Source organism: Jaculus jaculus, chromosome 3 (assembly GCF_020740685.1).
Source record: "Jaculus jaculus isolate mJacJac1 chromosome 3, mJacJac1.mat.Y.cur, whole genome shotgun sequence".
NCBI lineage: Eukaryota > Metazoa > Chordata > Mammalia > Rodentia > Dipodidae > Jaculus > Jaculus jaculus.
The window spans coordinates 87,408,268-87,427,998 of NC_059104.1; the positions used below are offsets into that span (position 1 = coordinate 87,408,268).

At 44.4% G+C, this 19,731-nt stretch overlaps 1 pseudogene; it reads right to left on the minus strand.

The window, feature by feature from the left end:
* Positions 1-7,138: 7,138 nt before the first annotated feature.
* LOC123459437 lies at positions 7,139-14,013 on the minus strand (annotated as a pseudogene).
* Positions 14,014-19,731: the final 5,718 nt, after the last annotated feature.

The following is a 19,731-nucleotide window of genomic DNA, read 5'->3' on the forward strand; positions in this document are numbered from 1 at the left end:
CCTCCCCACCCCCACACTTTCCCATTTGAAATTCCATTCTCCATCATATTACCTCCCCATTACAATCATTGTAATTACATATATACAATACACACCAGTTCATTTCTACGCAAAGCAACCCTGCACAACTTCTCAGGACATGGGCATAAGAGCAAGCTTCTCACACAAACTGCTAGCCCAGTCCAAGCAAAGCTCTTTCTCACCCTCATAAGCCAAACCTCACAGTCCATAGTTCTTACTGCCTTCAGGTCTTTCAGCTCTGACCAGAATAGTCCATCAAGCTGTACTTACAGCACTTGCAAAGCATCTCTTAGGCCAAGGTTTCAAATCCTCCCAAATTCCTCTTGAAAATCAGCTCCAAAAGGCCAAAGCCACATAGTCAGGTGTCTAGCAGCAACCCCACTCCTCAGTACCACTTTACTGTTGCAGTCCAGTTCGCATTGCTGTTAGAAATTACCCAACCAAGAGCAGCTTCTGGGAAAAAGAGATTTATTTTGGCTCCCAGGCTCGAGGGGAAGCTCCACGATGGCAGGGGAAAATGATGGCATGAGCAGAGGGTGGACCTCAGCAACAAGAGGGTGTGCCAAACACTGGCATGGGGAAACTGGCTATAAAGCCCATAAGCCCGCCCCCAACAATACACTCCCTCCAGGAGGCCTTAATTCCCAAATATCCATCAGCTGGGAACCTAGCATTCAGAACACCTAAGTTTATGGGGGACACCTGAATCAAACCACGACACTCAGTAAATCAGCTTCTTTTCTATTACAGGGTTACAGGCTCCCACAGGCCAACATCAGAGTTCGCAGGCAGTCCATCCTCATCCGCAGCCCAGGGTGGGGTTGAGATCACTCAGCAGTGCATTCTCCAATGGCTGAGTCCTCTAGGCTCCTCAGCAGACGGCAACGATAAAGAATCAGGCTTAGACTGGCGGTGGCACACACCTTTAATCCCAGCACCCAGGAGGCAGAGGTAGGAGGATTGCCTTGAGTTTAAGGCCAGCCTGTGTCTACATAGTGAATTCCAGGTCAGCCTGGGCTATAGTGAGACCCTACCTTGAAAAAAATTATAAAAAGAATCAGGTTTGGGGTGAGGGGGCTGGTAGCCTGGTTGTCGTGGATCCAACCCATCCTTGGAAAGTAGAACAGCGAGTTTGGACACACTACATACATGGAGACTGGTGGCCTACTAACCAGCAGCTTGACCCGCATGGTCCTGGCAGGAGGCTGTGTCCCTACTCACCTGGGTGGAAGCCCCAAGGGGGCACTGGAGGATCTCAGCACGTGATGGCCTGGAGCACCATGAGGTTCAAGGGCGCATGGATGGCTGAGGGGAAGGACAGCAGGAGTCTTGAAGGTGGAGAGACTGGACCTTGAACTCATAATTCCTACTCCATCTCCCAAATTCTGTGATTACAGGTGTGTACCACCATGAAGGCTTAATTTCCCCTACTACATTTCTGGATTTTACTGTGGCTTCATGTTTGGTTGGGTGTTTTTTGTTTTTGTTTTGATTTTGAGGTAAGAGTTTTACTGTAGTCCAGGCTGACCTGGAATTCACTGTGTAGTCTCAGGGTAGCCTTGAACTCATGGCGATCCTCCTACCTCTGCCTCCCTGAATGGGCCTGTCAGGGCCTCTAGCCACTGCAAATGAACTCCAGATGCATGCGCCCCTTTGTGCATCTGGCTTACGTGAGTCTTGGAAAATCGTACCAAATCCTTTGGCTTTGCAGGCAAACGCCTTAACCGCTAAGCCATCTCTCCAACCCAGGTGTTTTTTCTTTTTTTGTTTTGTTTTTGAAAATAGAGGAGTTTATTAACTGGGGGCCAAAGAGTTTGAGATAGTCTTCCAATATATGTCTGGCCCCAAGCTGAGACTTTATTTATGTTTCACAGTTTTCGTAGCCAAGAGGAGGGATTAATAAACAAGATTTGAAAATTTACATATGAATCATTTCTATAGTCAGGTCACCCTAACAATAAACTGCATTTTACTTTGTTTAAGCCTAAACTGTCTTTCCTTCTTATCATCCCTTTAGGCCCTTTCTTTTTTTTTTTTCAAAAATAATTTTTTATTAACAACTTCCATGATTATTATTAAAAAATCCCATGACAATACCCTATCTCCCCTCACTTTCCCCTTTGAAACTGCACGCTCCCCATCTCAATCAGTCTCTTTTATTTTGATGTTATGATCTTTTCCTCATTATTATGATGGTCTTGTGTAGGTAGTAGTGTCAGGTACTGTGAGGTCATGGATATTCAGGCCATTTTGTGTCTGGGGTGGGGGGCATATTGTAAGGAGTCCTACCCTTCCTTTGGCTCTTACATTCTTTCCGCCACCTCTTCCACAATAGACCCTGAGCCTTGGAAGGTGTGATAGAGATATTGCAGTGCTGAGCATTCCTGTCACTTCTTTCCAGCACCATGATACCTTCTGAGTCATCCCAAGGTCACTGCCATCTGAAAAGAGAAGATTCTCTACCAAAAGTGAGAGTAGCATTAATATAAGGGTATGAACATTAAGAGAAGTGCTTAGTGTGCACTTTGATAAGCATAGTGTACACATTTAACCAGACAGCAGCAGTTGTTATTCCCCTAGGGCTCATAACTATCTCTGTTTTAAGTTTTCAGTATCCGGGATGTATTCCTTCCTTGGAGCGGGCATCCAGTCCAATTAGAGGACAGTTGATTTTCACCATGACAGATGTGCCACTATTGCACCCATTGACTCATTTGGCCTGGCTGGCCAAATATAAGATTTGCAGTGTCCACTGTTGATTATCTTCACTGGTGTTTTCTCTTTCTCCCATTGAACTGCATACAGAATGGCTTCTTCCAGATTTCTGTCAGCTGGTCTACATGGAGGAGGTTACCAGCTCAATTCCAACAGGATTTCTCAGTGGCCTTGCAGCCCAAGTATGTGGAGTCTTCAGCAATAGGGTCTTACCATCTATTCCTGGTGGGAAACCAAGGGCCATTAGGCCCTTTCAACTCCTCAACAATTAACACTTATAGTAGCTCAATAAATCAGTTCAACTTTTAGCTTCTTTTCTACCACAATGGGATGAGACTTCTGGTGTGGCTTTGTTTGAGTTATCTTTTGTTCCTGTAAGCAGCCCCTCACCCTGCTCTGTAAGTAACCCCAAAAAATTCATTGGTTCACCAAACTGGTTTTGGTTTAATTGTCCTTTGATCTGTCCCCTGTGCCCGACCTGGGGAAGAAGATGTGTATTTTCATCACTCCAGGGAAACAACACCATCCCATAAGCGTGGAGCATGGAGGTTACATGGGCCTCCCAATTCCCAATCCTTTCTAATTTATAGGATCTGCTGCCTCCTAACTTCCCACCCACTTCTAAGGATAGTCAGGACAAGGAGAGACCTGTGCTAGTCATAAAATCAAGGAAGACTCCAAGGCGATGAAAACTTGAACTAACACTTCATCATATAACTTTTTCTAGAACAAGCAGAACAGAAAGGACATTCTATGCCAGCAACTCTCAGAGCTCTGGGCACAGAGACGAGTTTTCATGGGGGTTAGACAAGTAAGGAAGAATCAAAATGGATATGAATTAGTGAGTATCCTAATCTGGTTTAGACAGAACCTACAAGAACCTTTTTTTTTCATTCCCACCAACAAGGGATTATCTTAAACAAAGACCTTTGTTCTTCCCTTCTCCTACTTCACCAAAGTATACAGATAATGGGATTTCAGCCGAGAGTCACATGGGCCTCCACAGCTTCCTAGTTGGCATCTGCTGTGTGACTTTCCCAAGGCATACTAGACTGGAAGCATTACCTAACCACATTACAGTCAAACTCTTGAGTCATTCCAAGTCTCTACCCAGAGTGAATTTGACTTGTGTATGGAGTAACTCATTCACTAAGCTACCTGTGCCCTTATTTGATTTCTTCAAGACCAGAAAACGATAAAAACAAAAGATGGACTCAAGTCAGGCATGTGCACACCTTCAATCCCAGCACTTGGGAGGCAGAGCTAGGTGGATCACCCTGAGTCTGAAGTTACTCTGACACTACATAGTAAATTCCAGGTCAGCTGGGCTAGAATGAAACCCTAGCCCCCTCAAAAAAAAGACTGGGTTATGAATGCTATCCTAGCAATTTTCTAAGCAATTCCCTTTATTTTTTTTTAATGTAAGCTGGGCATAGTGGTGCACATCTTTAATCTCAGCACTCAGGAGGCAGGGATAGGAAGGTCACCATGATTTGGAGGCCACCCTGAGACTACAGAGTGAATTCCAGGTCAGCCTGAAATTAGAGAGAGAAAAGGAAGGAAGGAAAAAAGGAAGGGAAAGAGAAGGGGAGAGGGAAAGGAGAAAACAAAGATAGAAAATTATGTATCTTTATTTCTTAGATCATCCCTTCTTTAAGAAAATACATGACTCTGCTTACTGGTTTTGGCAGCATTCCTAAACAACTGGTTTAACAGTTGTTCCTATCAAAAGGAAGAATTTTTTGAAGTAGTTAGGTTGCTTATTACAGAGACAAGAAAGACTGAAAGGAAAGAAGAAAAGGCCTTTACAGTTGGCAGATACTAACCACTCACCAGCTGAAGAGGATTTGGGATCCTAAGATAAATGGCAAGTCTGTATGTGAGTTGATGAAGGATCAAAATAATGCCAACATGTGACTCAGAATAAACTGCAAAATTGTCCTCCACACCAGATATCCAGCAAGCCCACTTACATGAAAATCAAACATAACCACACTTCACCTTTCTTTTGAAAGAGTTTTTTCTTGGTCAGATATAGAACATAAATTATTAAGACAAATTTACCAACCTGTATACCCCTTATAGTGGAAAATTGTAGGAAATTTTTTTGTATGCATTGAATTTGCTACACTAAATGTTTTTCCCCCAGTGCTGGGATAGAACCTGGGGCTCAAAAATGGTAAGCAAGCAGTCCACCCCTGAGCTACATCACCAGGCATTTCTTTTCCAAAGGTTAACTTGAGACGATAAGCAGCCAGATGTCTATAGAACACGAAAATGGTAAACTCCTATTAAAACCCTAAGCTATTTGTACTAAACCCCTACCTAAAAAATAACACAAGATTTCACATCATTTCACCCATCAAATGTATGAGATGTGGTGCTGAGAACATGGTTTACAGATAGAAATAGGTTTCCTACACCATGTAGAAACCATGCCATAATCTAAAAGACTATCCAAAGAAATAAAACACAAACCTCCCCCAACGTCTTTATGCTTTATCTTAGAATGTACAATTTTGTTTGTTTTCTTTGAGATAACTACATTTACTACAGATTCAAAAAATATGAAAGAAAAATACCAAACAATTGTCAAAAATAATCAAAGAAAACAAACAAAATTGAACCAAATAATAACAATGGTCCCAAGTTTAAGTTTCTAATACCTTTGATAGCAGCACAAAAACAAAAATGAGTTAAAAAAAAAAAAAAAAAAAGAGCTGAGTGTGGTGGCGCACGGCTTTAATCCCAGCACTTGGGAGGCAGTGGTTGGTGGATCACTGAGTTCAAGGCAACCCTGAGACTTCCTAGTGAATTCCAGGTCAGCCTGGGCTAGAGTGAGACCCTACCTTGAAAAGAAAGAAAGAAAGAAGGAAGGAAGGAAGGAGGAAAGAGAGAGGGAGACATACAGGGAGAGAGAGAAAGAAAGAAAAAAGAGTGTCAAACGTAAAGAAAATATCATACCATATTACAACATCTTAAAGTGAGTGTCAGGAAACAGAAACAAGTAAATTCGTCGGTATTATAGCGCCACCCACTGGCAATAAGTCCTCATAGTAAATTAGAGATTACCACAAAACAAAAATTTCCTGAAATAGGAAGGAATGCTAATGCATGAGAGAAACAAGGATGTCCTAAAAATAAAAACCCTCCATATTATTTTAGTTCCACAGGAGATGAGAATACCTTTTTGAAATGCTCACAAAAGTGAGTTTTATTAAGTTTGAAAAAATAAAATTAAATAAAACCTATATTCTCCAAATGCTATGAGGACTTAAATCTAATAACTGAAACAATTAAAATTTTGAAAACGCTATTTCCCTCTGTAGCTGAAAAATTAATAACTTTTTAAGCAAAATATACCTGTTTCCATTTCCTGGCTAACAAAGAAAATATAATATAGCTACCTTGTGCATCTGACCTACATGGGTCCTGAGGAAATCAAACCTGAATCCTTTGGCTTTGCAGCCAAGCACCTTAACCACTAAGCTGTCCCTCCAGTCCCCATTTCTACTTTTAACCAGACAAAACAAAGCAAATGCAACCCCCCACTGTGCTCTACCACTAAGCTACACACCCAGCCCTAAGAAACATACTTTCTTTAAAAAGGTCTCTAGCTGGGCGTGGTGGCGCACGCCTTTATTCCCAGCACTCAGGAGGCAGAGGTAGGAGGATTGCCGTGAGTTCGAGGCCACTCTGAGACTCCATAGTGAATTCCAGGTCTGCCTGGGCTAGAGTGAGACCCTACCTCAAAAAACAAAACAAACAAACAAAAAAAAAAGGTCTCAAAGACCATTCATATAAGCTTGTAAAAAATTAATATATTTATTGAAGCCAGGCGTGATGGTGCACGCCTTTAATCCCAGCACTTGAGAGGCAGAGGTAGGGGGATCACCATGAGTTTCAGGCCACCCTGAGACTCCATAGTGAGTTCTAGGTCAGCCTGGACGAGACCCTACCTCAAAAACCAAAAAATAAAAATAAATAATTAAATATACCATTGAAAGCACTAAATCAGCATCATTATCAGAAAAAAAGTATATTTACCTTAATACAATGTCCTCTTACCCTGAGGACATCAGTTTTCCATTTCCTAAACATTCTAGTTTATTAAGAATGCTTTTTAAGAATGCTAACATTCTTAAAATTATCTCATGGAATATTTGAGAGTCATTTCTCCTCAAGTACCATGTTGCCTTGAACACAGAATTACTTATAAGTCCTCGACATCAGTTTCTTCTGTATGACCCTCTTGAATTTGATCTAGAAAAACCCGCCTTCTGAATTCCTCCACAGAGAGCTCTCTGGGTCCTCTAAACTAGAATATGCTCCAGGCTGCCAGCACAAGTGTCAAGTTTCTTTGGTTTGGTGATAACTATAGACCAAGGTCTTTGCTTGTTCATCAGTGGTTGATTGTACATAAGAATATGATGAGAAAGGTCACATTCCCACAGATACAAATTGTCAACACCACCTTTTTGAAAACATGCCCCTCTGCTTCCGTAACAGTAAGCAACTGAAAGATCTGAATTCTATCATTGTCCAATATTTCAACTTTCCGAGACAGTCGGTAGGCATGTATTTCTGGAATAATCTCAGTTCCATATGCCAGGTCGCAAATCCCATCATTGCCTAGGTCTTCTGGGGACTTGGAAGATTCAGTCCTGGCAACTCCATCCCCAGGAGCATTGCTGCCACAGCTCTGATTCTAGCAGCTGTTCCCACCCTCCAATGAGTCCAGTTAAACATCTGCCTCCTTGAGTCATGTAAAGGTGGTCTGGAGGCTGCCAGAAGAGGCTGAGAGATCGCTAACATCATCACTATGCACCTGAAGGACAGGTGATAACCTGTGTGAGAATGCCAGCCTCCTCTGTATATACAAGGCATGACGAAAGCAATGCAGGTGGTAAGCATGAGCACCCAATGCACCTGGAACCAAGCTGCTTCACCAAGAAAGAGAGCTTTTTTCTCTTTTCAATTTTTTTTTATTAACAACTTCCATGATTATAAAAAATATCCCATGCTAATACCCTACCTCCCCTCACTTTCCCCTTTGAAACTCCATTCTCCATCATATCTCCTCCCCATCTCAGTCTCTCTTTTATTTTGATGTCATGATCTTTTCCTCCTATTATGATGGTCTTGTGTAGGTAGTGTCAGGTACTGTGAGGTCATGGATATCCAGGCCATTTTGTGTATGGGGGAGCATGTTGTAAGGAGTCCTACCCTTCCTTTGGCTCTTACATTCTTTCTGCCACCTCTACCACAGTAGACCCTGAGCCTTGGAAGGTATGATAGAGATATTGGAGTGCTGAGCACTCCTGTCACTTCTTTCCAGCATCATGACACCTTCTGAGTCATCCCAAGGTCACTGCCATCTGAAAAGAGAAGATTCTCTACCCAAAGTGGGGATAGCATTAATATAAGGATATGAACATTAGAAGAAGTGCTTACTGAGTGGTTTGATAAACATAGTATATACATTTAGCCAGACAGCAGCAGATGTTACACTCCTAGGGCTCATGACTACCCCTGGTTTAAGTTATCAGTATCAGGGATGTATTCCTCCATGGAGTGGGCCTCCAGTCCAATTAGAGGGCAGTTGGTTTCCACCACGACAGACCCAGTGCCACTATTGCACCAGTTGGCTCATTTGGTTTGGCTGGCCAAATAGAAGGCTTGCAGTGTCTACTGTTGAATATCTTCACTGGTGATTTCAAGAAAGAGAGCTTTCTTTCTTTTTCTTTTTTTCTTTTTTCTTTTTTTTTTAAATTTTTTTTGTTTATTTTTATTTATTTAAGAGCAACAGACACAGAGAGAAAGAGGCAGAGAGAGAATGGGCGCACCAGGGCCTCTAGCCACTGCATCTGGCTAACGTGGGACCTGGGAAATCAAGCCTTGAACCAGGGTCCTTAGGCTTCATAGGCAAGCGCTTAACCACTAAGTCATCACTCCAGCCCCCCCCCCTTTTTTTCTGACGGATGTACACTTTACTCATCAGACAGAACATAACTTGTCCAATCAAGGGTCTTGTGGGGCCTACACAGAACTGTAGCTCTTAGGACTGGAGGAAAGAAAGGAAGAGTACAGATGAGTGCTTCATTTGACAAGAGGACCCTCACGATGCATGCTCTTCAGCCAGTTTGTCAGCTTTTGCCACAGCTTCTTCAATGGGTCCCACCATATAGAAGGCCTGTTCTGGGAGATGGTCATATTCACTTAGGACTAAAGTTTCTCATTTTGTTTAGCTTTGTACTCAAATCTCACCAGCCAAAATCTGCTGGAATCCTTTAATGGTCTCCTTTAGGGGCATCATCTTTACCATGTGACCTGTGAAGACCTCAGCAACCTAGAATGGCTGGGACAAGAAGTGCTGTATTTTCCTTACCTGGGACACAGTCAATTTATCTTCCTCAGAAAGTTCATCCATACCCAGGATGGCAATGATGTCCTGAAGGGATTTGTAGTCCTGCAGAATCTTTTGCACCCCTCTGGCAACATCGTAATGCTCACTGCCCACAATGTTAGGATCCATGATGCAAGAGGTGGAGTCCAGAGGATCCACAGCTGGATAACTGCCCAACTCCACAACAGCATGGGATAGCAGGGTAGTGGCATCCAAATGGGCAAAGGTGGTTGCCAGAGCAGGGTCAGTCAAGTCATCAGCAGGCACATAGATAGCCTGCACAGAAGTGATAGATCCCTTCTTGGTGGTGGTGATCCCTTCCTGCATGGTGCCCATGTCAGTGGCCAGAGTTGGCTGGTAACCTACAGCAGAAGGGATTCTACCCAATAAGGCAGACACCTCTGAACCAGCCTGGGTGAAGCGGAAGATACTGTCGATAAACAGCAGTACATCTTGACCTTCTTGGTCTCTGAAGTATTCAGCAACAGTCAGTCCAGTCAGAGCTACCCGGGCAGGAGCACAGGTGGTTCATTCATCTGACCATGCACCAGCGCTATCTTAGATGTAGCATCTTTTAAGTTGATAACACCTGATTCAATCGTTTCATGGTATAAGTCATTGCCCTCACGGTCCTCTCACCGACACCAGCAAACACAGAATAACCACCATGGGCTTTGGCAACATTGTTGATCAACTCCATGATCAGTACTGTCTTGCCGACTCCAGCACCACCAAAGAGCCCAATTTTGCCACCCTTGGCATTCGGAGCTAGCACATCCACAACCTTGATACCAGTGACCAGAATTCCCTGCTCAACACTCATCTCTATGAACTCAGGAGCCTCTGCATGAATAGCAGCAAATTGTTTGGTTTTGATAGGACCTCTCTCGTCAATAGGTTCCCCAATGACATTCATGATTCTGCCCAAGGTCTCAGGACCAACAGGAATGTTGATTGGTACCCCGGAATCCAGTACTTTCTGGCCTCTAACCAAGCCTTTTGTGCCATCCATAGCAATCTTACCGCGCTCTCACCCAAATGTTGGGCCACCACCAAAACCAGCCTGGTCTCCCTGCCTTGCACTTCCAAGGCATTTAGGATCGGTGGCAATCCCTCGTCAAACTGGACGTCCACCACGGGGCCGATGATTGCCACAATGCGACCGATGGCGATGCCTGCCTTCGGAGCCGGCGACGTTTGAGCTGCATAGTCTCTAGCAGGGTGCACTGCTGCCCGGGGGGCTCGCAGTAAAAGCTGAGCCAGATGTAGCGACGCTGAAGGGCTGAGTCCCCGCAAGGCCCTGGAAGCTGAGGCAGAGGCCACACGGCCCACCAAGAAAGAGAGCTTTTGACCAAACAGTTCTGAAGAATTGGGCAACCAGGACATCTATGCTAACTGTAGTCATCCATGCCACAAACATTAAGGCACCATGGACCTTCCAGAGGGGTAAAGAACATGATCCTCCTATGCTCTTTGGTGTAACTGTTACATCATATTTTTCATATGTAATCAAAGGTTGTTGAGAGTGCTTAAGAATTTGACAGCCAGGAGTGGTGTCGCATGCCTTTAATCCCAGCACTTGGGAGGCAGAGGTAGGAGGATTGCTGTGAGTTTGAGGCCACCTGAGACTACAGAATGAATTCCAGGTCAGCCTAGTCTAGAGTGAGACCCTACCTCGAAAAACCAAAAAAAAAAAAAAAAAAAAAAAAAAAGAATTTGACCAGCATTAGCTTCACCATCTGCTAGAAATATGTAGTAGCATGTGTTTAGATCAAATCTGTTCTTAACCCCAGAAAGGGTAATGTTTCTTCTGAAAAAACACTGTATAACACCATCCGCCAATCTCTAGGCCATATCCTCAAGATTCCCCCTGGAGTCCAGCCCAGGGTGAAGTATCCCTCTCAAATAGGAAGGTTGTGTGTGCACATTCTGATTTCCATGGACGCACATGTAAGCATCATCATCATTGATCTGTCATGAGAAAAGGCAAAGGATAAATAGCTTCCAGTGGGACCACTCAGCTCAACTATCACTGACCGCTCATCTCTGGTGAAGGACAAGAAGAGGCAGGTAGCCTCATGCTTGGGGTCACAGTTCCCAGGACTTCTAACACAGAACTTCTTTCCACACTGAGAGGCACTGAATGGTTTAGTTAAGTGGGAGACTGAAGGCAATGTCGACAAAGATGCTGTTGTAGCTTTAGGTGTCGTGAAAGGAAGTGCATTTGGCTGTGAAATGACATCACTAGGAATCTTCACCCAGTAGATTTTTTACTTCTCAACAACTGTGGCTAGAAATTGTATGTGATTGGGGGCACTGCTCGGAGCATTCCAGTAGACTTTAGGTTCTGTTTTCTTAGATGCATGTGTATGACTCACGTTAAACCCTATTCACAAGTCAGAAGCTGTGACACCCCACTGTCAATCAATGTGAAGGAGCCCACAGGAGAACCATTCAAATCCTTAGCATCCCAAGCTTCTAAGAGAAAGCCTTTAAATGGGGGTCCTGACAAAGTAACTTGAGCAGCAAAGTCTGCCAATTTCCCAGGTGTTTTGTTTTAATAAGACATCTTAATGTTTCCTAGATTTATTTTTCATTTTTAATGAACTAGGTCTGTGCATGTTTGAACCAGTTATATACACTTTGTCCTTAATAACATGGCTTATGTTTAGAAAGAGAGGGAACCCAGGGGCTGGAGAGACGGTTCAGTGGCTAAGGCACTTGCCCTGCAAAGCCTAACGACTGGGGTTCAGTTCCCCAGTACCCATATAAAGCCAGATGCACAAAGTGGCACATGCATCTGGAGTTCCATTTGCAATGGCTGGATGCTCCGGCATGCCCATTCTCTCTCTGTCTCTCTCTGCTTGCAAATAAAACAATTAAAAAAAATATTCACAAAAGCCAAGCGTGGTGGTGCATGCCTTTAATTCCAGCACTGGGAAAGCAGAGGTAGGAGGATCATTGTGAGTTCAAGGCCACCCTGAGATTACATAGTGAATTCTAGATCAGCCTGGACTAGAGTGAGACCCTACCTCAAAAAAAAAAAACAAAAAAAAACCCAATATATATAATTTATAACTCTTCTGTGAAGGAGAGAAGGCTTCCCCCTCAGCCTGGGCATTTCCTGTTTTGTTCTCTGTGTTATGCTTTGGGGTAACTTCTCACTTTAATGACATGTATGACTGTTCTCTGATCTGAATCTACTATGTGTGGATTTCCCTTAAACTCTAGATCTGTTGTATGGGTATCTCCTCTAAACTTTGGGCCTAATACCTGTGTGATTTCTCTAAACTCTGAGGAACTCTTTTTACTACCCATTTCATCTAAAGTTCTTGGTCTCTGATTTGGAGCTTTCTCTCTGCTATTCTTCCTTAAGCCAACACCACTTAATCTATTAACTTTCTTCTGTGGAGGTTCTGGAGAACTCTTTTTACTACCCATTTCATGTAAAGTTCTTGGTCTCTGATTTGAAGCTTTCCCTCTGCTATTCTTCCTTAAGCCATCACCACTTAATCTATTAACTTTCTTCTGTGGCGGTTCAGGGCAGATGCTGTGCCTTCCACACAAGTGTGAGTTTCTTCTAAATCTCTCCATATAAACTTCTAAGATCCTATCTTCCATGTGCTTGTAACTGCGGCGAACTCCCTGACCAGCAGGAGAAGAACGACCAGCAAACAAAGATCCTTCTCGATCACACTTTATTGGAGAGCCTCTTGGTTAACAGGAAAGTTGATGGCGAAGGGGCCGGGGCGCAGGAGTGTAGCTGCTTTTATAGGGTGTAATACTACAAGACACCTATGGATTGGCCGCCACCTGCTCACCCACCACCCAGGGCCACGGGATAGGCCCAGGATGCATTACATCATGTGCACGCGCAGCATCAAGCAAGACTGTTGCCAGGATATGACCAAGTAGGGAGTTGTGCGTCACGACTCTCAGCAGGAAGTCAGCGCCATCTTGTAATGGCGTCTGTAGCCGCTCCCTGCAGCTCCCCCTTTTTTGTTTAATAAAATGGCCAAGCATACATAGAAAACATGCCTTCCCGATCAGGTCCACACCTCATGATGTGTTGACCGATCAAGGGAAGAAGTCCAACCTCCCCTTCCTCAGTGCAATGGGACAGGTCCCCTGAGAGTGCAAAGGCGGCGGTCAAACGAAAGCTACCATATTCCTGCCCATCCTTGTGCAATGGGTACTCTGAGACCCCGAGGGTGCAAGGGCCAGGGGAGCTATTTTCCCTTTAAGGCTGCCAGCCAGATTTGGGGAGAAGAGCCACATTCTAAGGCAGCGAGCGCTTGTGAAATGACCATTTTATCTCTCCTAGTTTGGGTTCGCAGGCGACAGACCAACCATAGGTAAAGCACACACCCTCCTAGGCAGCACACCAGAAACATTCCAGTTCCTACCCATTCCTTGAAATAGGAGAATGCAGATGATATCCAAGAAGTAAAGCCTTTTGCCAAGCTAAGATCCACTCGTGTGGAGTTAATATGTACTATAGCTTGTCTTAATTCCTCCAATTCCCTATCAAATTCCTTAGACCAATTTTGCGAGAGGGCTAGCGACAAACTACGAGACAGATTAGCAGCTCTGGTGAAGTTTTCATAAGGGACACTAGTAACACACAATGCATTATACTTCCACTCACATCCCAGCTGAGCTAGCTGCCAAAGGATATCAACCTGTTCTTGGACTAAATCTATTCTTTGGTTTGAAATTTGGATACCACCCTTTAAGTGAGAATTTAAAGCTGTCTCAGTGTCTAAGGCCTCTGAGGTAGAAGTAGCCAAGTTATTCAAAGTTTCAGCCGTCTGTACTGAGGAAGCTATGGCCACACCCGTCGCAGTAGCGGCAGCAGCTATCGCAGCCATGGCTGCTATAACTGCTGCTGTGATGCCAAAATCCCTTTTATTCCTAAATAAAGTCAGCGTGCTGGGAGCTTCCACAGGCACAGGGACCCAGCGAGGGACCCTAAGGACCATAGCATTCTTAAACTTTGGAGCATCCCAGCATTGGGACAAGAGGCAGGAGGTATTGGAGCAACTACTAAAGGAGGAATTACTGAGGACAAACATAAACGGTGGGTGAACGCAAACTGGGTGCCGGGGAGAAAGTAGCATTTCTTGCGTTAGTTTGGCACCCATGTCCAATGCTCATAATTCCCCCTGTGGTGTTGATAGTTTTGTATAAAGCACCACAGTTCTCATCAGCTTCCTCCACCACCTGCTCCTTCTCACTAAAGACTGCAGTCACATTATTACAAGCAACTTGTCCTCCCTGTAATAACACAAAAGGTGTGAAATCAGTACAGCTTCCATTTGTTCCACACAAAATCCACTTTGAAAATGGATTATACCTTCTATCTTGTCTGAAAAATCCCCCAGTCCATAAGGCCGGATAGGGATGGGGACCCCTCATGTCCGGGGAGAAATTAAAGAGTTTTCCCTTACTCGTCCAGCCAACACCGGTAGACTGACAGTCAGACCACGGCCAGGTTTCCCCTTCATCACTTCCCCAACAATGAGGAGCAAGTCGTGGTTGGTATGCTTTGTCTGATATGTTTACACCAACCAGAAATGTTCCATTAAGCCAGATTGCCAATTCAGTATAGGTATAGTTACCAAATTTATATTGGGAAGTCTTATTCTCTGGACTATACCAATCATTACGTCTCTGTTGGTCATGTCTTTCCCAAATCATGTCCCTGTGGAACCAAGCAAAGGCTTGTTTCTTTAAGACCATACAGTCCTCATAAGTTGGATCAAGCGTAAAGCACAATGTCCCCGATGCCTGGAAACTCCGCTGTTCTCCAATAGAAATGGAAAAGGTGTCTTTCTTCACCATGGGAAGACCCAGTTCCTTCTCTATTGTAAAGAAACGGGGAAAAACCACAGCAGAGTGATACACTGGCATGGGTTTGGGAAATGCAGACATAATGCCCCAACGCTGTTCTCCCCTACATTCCAGGCACAGGATGAGGATCATAAATAAGGCTCTCCTTTTCTCCATCCTTCTCTCCATCCTGGTAGGCATCTCCGTCTCCAGGAGCCTCCTGTTGGGGTCGGATAATTGTTTTCACCAAGTGAGCCGGAACCCAATGCGGAGAATCTTGGTCCTGTGGAAAAACACAAACAGCTCCCCTGGATCTTATTAACAAGATCTGGTCCTTTTCATTTATTATCTAAGACATCCTTCCACATCACCATTTCACTGGGCATGGGAATCTTAGATTGACTGTGTCTTTCCACTGTACTTTTACCATATGGATCCAAAACCAAAAAATTAAGAGTGAAGAGGGCTAAAGAAACTCTCTCCTTAGGGGTTGCATCCTCTGCTATTCCCCTTTTTTGTTTAAATAAGAGGGCTTTTAGGGTTTTATTTGCTCTTTCTACTATACCTTGGCCCTGTGGGTTGTAAGGAAGGCCAGTGGCATGAGCTACCTGCATTTGTGCACAAAAGGCTCGAAAACCAGCAGATGTGTATGCTGGGCCATTATCAGTTTTTAAATGGCGCAGCTTTCCCCAAGCAGCCCAGGCCTCCAAACAATGAGTCTTGACATGAGAGACCTTTTCACCTGCCAATGGAGAGGCGAAAATAACGCCTGAACAGGTGTCCACTGAGACATGTAGGTATTTTAATCTTCCAAACTCTGGAAGATGTGTCACATCCATTTGCCAAAGGTCTCTAGGATGTAGGCCTCGGGGATTAACGCCCACATGTGGGGAAGGCAAAAAGGTGACACAAGATTGGCAAGATTTTACAACATCCCGTGCTTCATTTCTGGAAATAGGAAATTTTAGTCTTAAAGTATTTGCAGGGACATGATATAGTCTATGGAATTCTGTTGCCGAAGCCTTTGGATCATCCAAGGAGATCAGGGCTAGCCTAGCGGCCCAATCCACAAGGTCATTAGCCTGTGACAAGGGGCCAGGCAGTAGTGAATGAGCTCGAATATGAGAAACATAAAAAGGGCAAGTTCGCTGCAAAATTAAAGATTGAAGTTGTAAAAGAATATTAGACACTAGACTAGTAGAGCGAACCGAAGCAGCGATCTCTAAATTAGCCACTGCATTGGCCACATACAAGGAATCTGTAAACAAATTAAAGGAAGTGGGGAATGTCTGAAATACCTCCAAGACTATTAAGCATTCAACAATCTGAGGAGAGTCAGGTCTGAACATTCTTACTATAGGCTCCGATCCCTGTACCAGGTAGGCCCCACGACCAGACTTTGAGCCATCAGTAAAGATGGCAGGGGCTGATGTAATAGGCTCCTGAACAGTGATTTTAGGAAAGTAAACCAGATTGTTTTCAACAAAAGACAAAATAGGGCTCTTTGGGTAATGATTATCTATGACATTTGGGAAAGCACACATGAGAATGCTCCAATCATCCACAGTGCCAGACAAAACTTTTACTTGTTCCTTAGTATAGGGAATGATAAGCCTGTCAGGCAGCTTTGCAAAATGTATTAAACAATATTTAAGCCCCAAGCAAGCTTGTCGAGCGACCAGCTGTGGGAAATATTGGAGAGTGCGAGCTCCTAAAGAGTTTTTTTTTTTTTTTTTTCCTTCTGAAGCCATAATAGAAGCCCCTCCTAGCGGAGGCCAGCCGCGACCAGGTTTTTGTTTTAATGAAGCGGCATGTGTCCCCAGGGGAGTTATAGGGTGGGGGTGCAGACGGCTCTATTAATTGCAGAGATCCACCCCCTTGGGCCTGCTTTCCTTTCGTTAGTAGGGGGCGCCTAGGCAGAGATGAATAGTGCCCTTTTGTGACTTCCTTGATTCCTTCCCCCCCCTTTTGTAATGGTTCTTCCTCCTCCTCCTCCTCTAGGTCTGAGTTGGAGGTGATTTCCTCATCTGTCTCAAAAACACTTAAACGTACAAGCTCTTCAATAGGGGGATACAGCCTGGTAAAGGTCCCTTTAGTCCCTTTCTCAGGCAAGCGATGACTCATTTCCCCCATCTTTTCAAGCTCCTCCTGCAGGCTTTTATCTTTATCTTGTATATGTTTCTCCTTCTTTATATCTCCCTTTTTCTTAGGCCTAACTTTTGACTCCCCATTTGAATCAGACTCAGAAAAACTATCCTGATGCTTTGCTAGAGCCTCCCGCCCTTTTTTCAAATACGGGTCTAGCATGACTGGGGTAACTTACCGCGGTCTTCCTCTCCGTGTGTCAAGTTCTGGATCCTCTTCGGCCCCTCGCCCGGTGACCACAAAGCACCTGGCGTCCCGGGATTTCGGCACCACTTTGCGGCGAACTCCCTGACCAGCAGGAGAAGAACGACCAGCAAACAAAGATCCTTCTCGATCACACTTTATTGGAGAGCCTCTTGGTTAACAGGAAAGTTGATGGCGAAGGGGCCGGGGCGCAGGAGTGTAGCTGCTTTTATAGGGTGTAATACTACAAGACACCTACGGATTGGCCGCCACCTGCTCACCCACCACCCAGGGCCACAGGATAGGCCCAGGATGCATTACATCATGTGCACGCGCAGCATCAAGCAAGACTGTCTCCAGGATATGACCAAGTAGGGAGTTGTGCGTCACGACTCTCAGCAGGAAGTCAGCGCCATCTTGTAATGGCGTCTGTAGCCGCTCCCTGCATGTAACTCTGCTCCAGCCTTTTCCTAAACATCAATTTCTCTTAAATGACCCTTGTGAACTATATACCATGCCTTCCATATGAATGCATGTTTCTTCTAAATTGTTCTACATGAGCTTCTAGGTCCATGTACTTGTGACTCTGCTCCAGCAGAAGGATTTCACTCTAGCCCAGGCTGACCTGGAATTCACTATGAAATTTTAGGATGGTCTTGAACTCACAGCTATCCTTTCACCTCTGTCTCTCAAGTGCTGGGATTAAAGGTATGTGCCACTATGACACTCTCAAGTCCATTTTCATTGATTCTTTGTTAAAGAAGGATAAGGTAGCTGTGCGTGGTGGCACACGCCTTTAATCCCAGCACTCGGAAGGTAGAGGAAGGATTGCTGTGAGCTCGAGGCCACCCTGAGACTCCATAGTGAATTCCAGGTTGGCCTGGGCTAGAGTGAGACCCTACCTCAAAACAAAAAAGAAGGATAAGGACCCAACATTGGGGTTCATAAGTTTGGGAAACTTCTCCAATACCCCCAAATCTTGCATCAGTACTGAAAACCTATTCTAAAGCCTAGGTCATAGGCCCTGTGGGGGAAGGTATTACTGTTTGGCTAGATGGTTGTTGTGTCCAGCAAATTTTCTTTTAAATATTTATATTCCCATAGATTAATGCTGCTCTCACTTTTAGTCAGAGAAGCTTCTTTTTGTAGATGGCGGTGACTACTGAGGTGATGCAAAACTCATCCAAGTGCTGAGAAGTAACAGTTTAAGTGCTAAGCATTAAACAAGACCTGCCAAGGCTCAAGGTGGCTGAAAGAATGTAGCAAAGGATGGGGAGAGGTGCTTTGGAATATTGTCTTCTGGACATGTTGGGAGGAGCGTGTGTCAGAGTAGTAGGCAGGACTAAGAGGGCCCTTAAAAGGGAGAAGCCTTAGGACATCACACCCTCACCATCTTGCCCCACCTACACCTCGTCATGGGATTTAGGGTTTGCCCATCTCACCCAATTATCTCTCAGTGCAGTGGCTGAAGTGTGCATCCTGCCCAGGTATGGGTGAATTGCTCCTCTAAGCCAAGGCTGACTGGCTGGGATACCAGGTGTAGCTGTGTCCAGGTGGGATGGCACAACTTCTATATCCTCCTAGAACCATGGAGACAGGGGCTCATTTTTGTTCTCTCTCCAGAGCTGGCAGCAATGTTTTTTGTTTTTTTTTTTTTTTTGTGTGTGTGTGGGGGGGGTTTTGGAAGGGTAAGAGCTGTCTTTGCTGGGGTGGGAAGAGACACTTTTTTCCTTTTATTATTGTCTTCACTTTTGTTTTTTGTTTTTTGTTTTTTTTTTTGTCTTTCGAGGTAGGGTCTCACTCTGGCTCAGGCTGACCTGGAATTCACTATGTAGTCTCAGGATGGCCTTGAACTCTCGGTGATCCTCCTACCTCTGCCTCCCGAGTGCTGGGATTAAAGGCGTGCGCCACCACGCCCGGCTTTGTCTTCACTTTTGATCTTTCTTGGAAGCACATGTTTTTTAACTTTGTTCTCATATTTTGTTATCTTTCCCCAATGATCCATGTTCAGTTACTTGGGCTCCTGGGCTACACATGGACTATATGGGATTTTGGGCTCCATGTGGTGTACTTCTCATCAATCTATTTTATCTTCCCTTATCTCCCAGTTCTCTCTCTTTCCCACTTCTTTGTAAGATCTGAATAAAATGTGATGTTTTAAAAATCATATTCTTGCCAGGCATGGTGGTGCACACCTTTAATCCCAGCACTCGGGAGGCAGAGGTAGGAGGATTGCTGTGAGTTCGAGGCCACCCTGAGACTACATAGTGAATTCCAGGTCAGCCTGAGCTACAGTGAATCCCTACCTCAAAAAAATAACAAAACAAAACAAACAAACACCAAAAAAAAAAAAAAACAAAAAACATTTTCTTGAATCTGTAATTGCCAATTCTTTGGTAAGTTTGCAAATATGAACTTAGGGCTTGGGG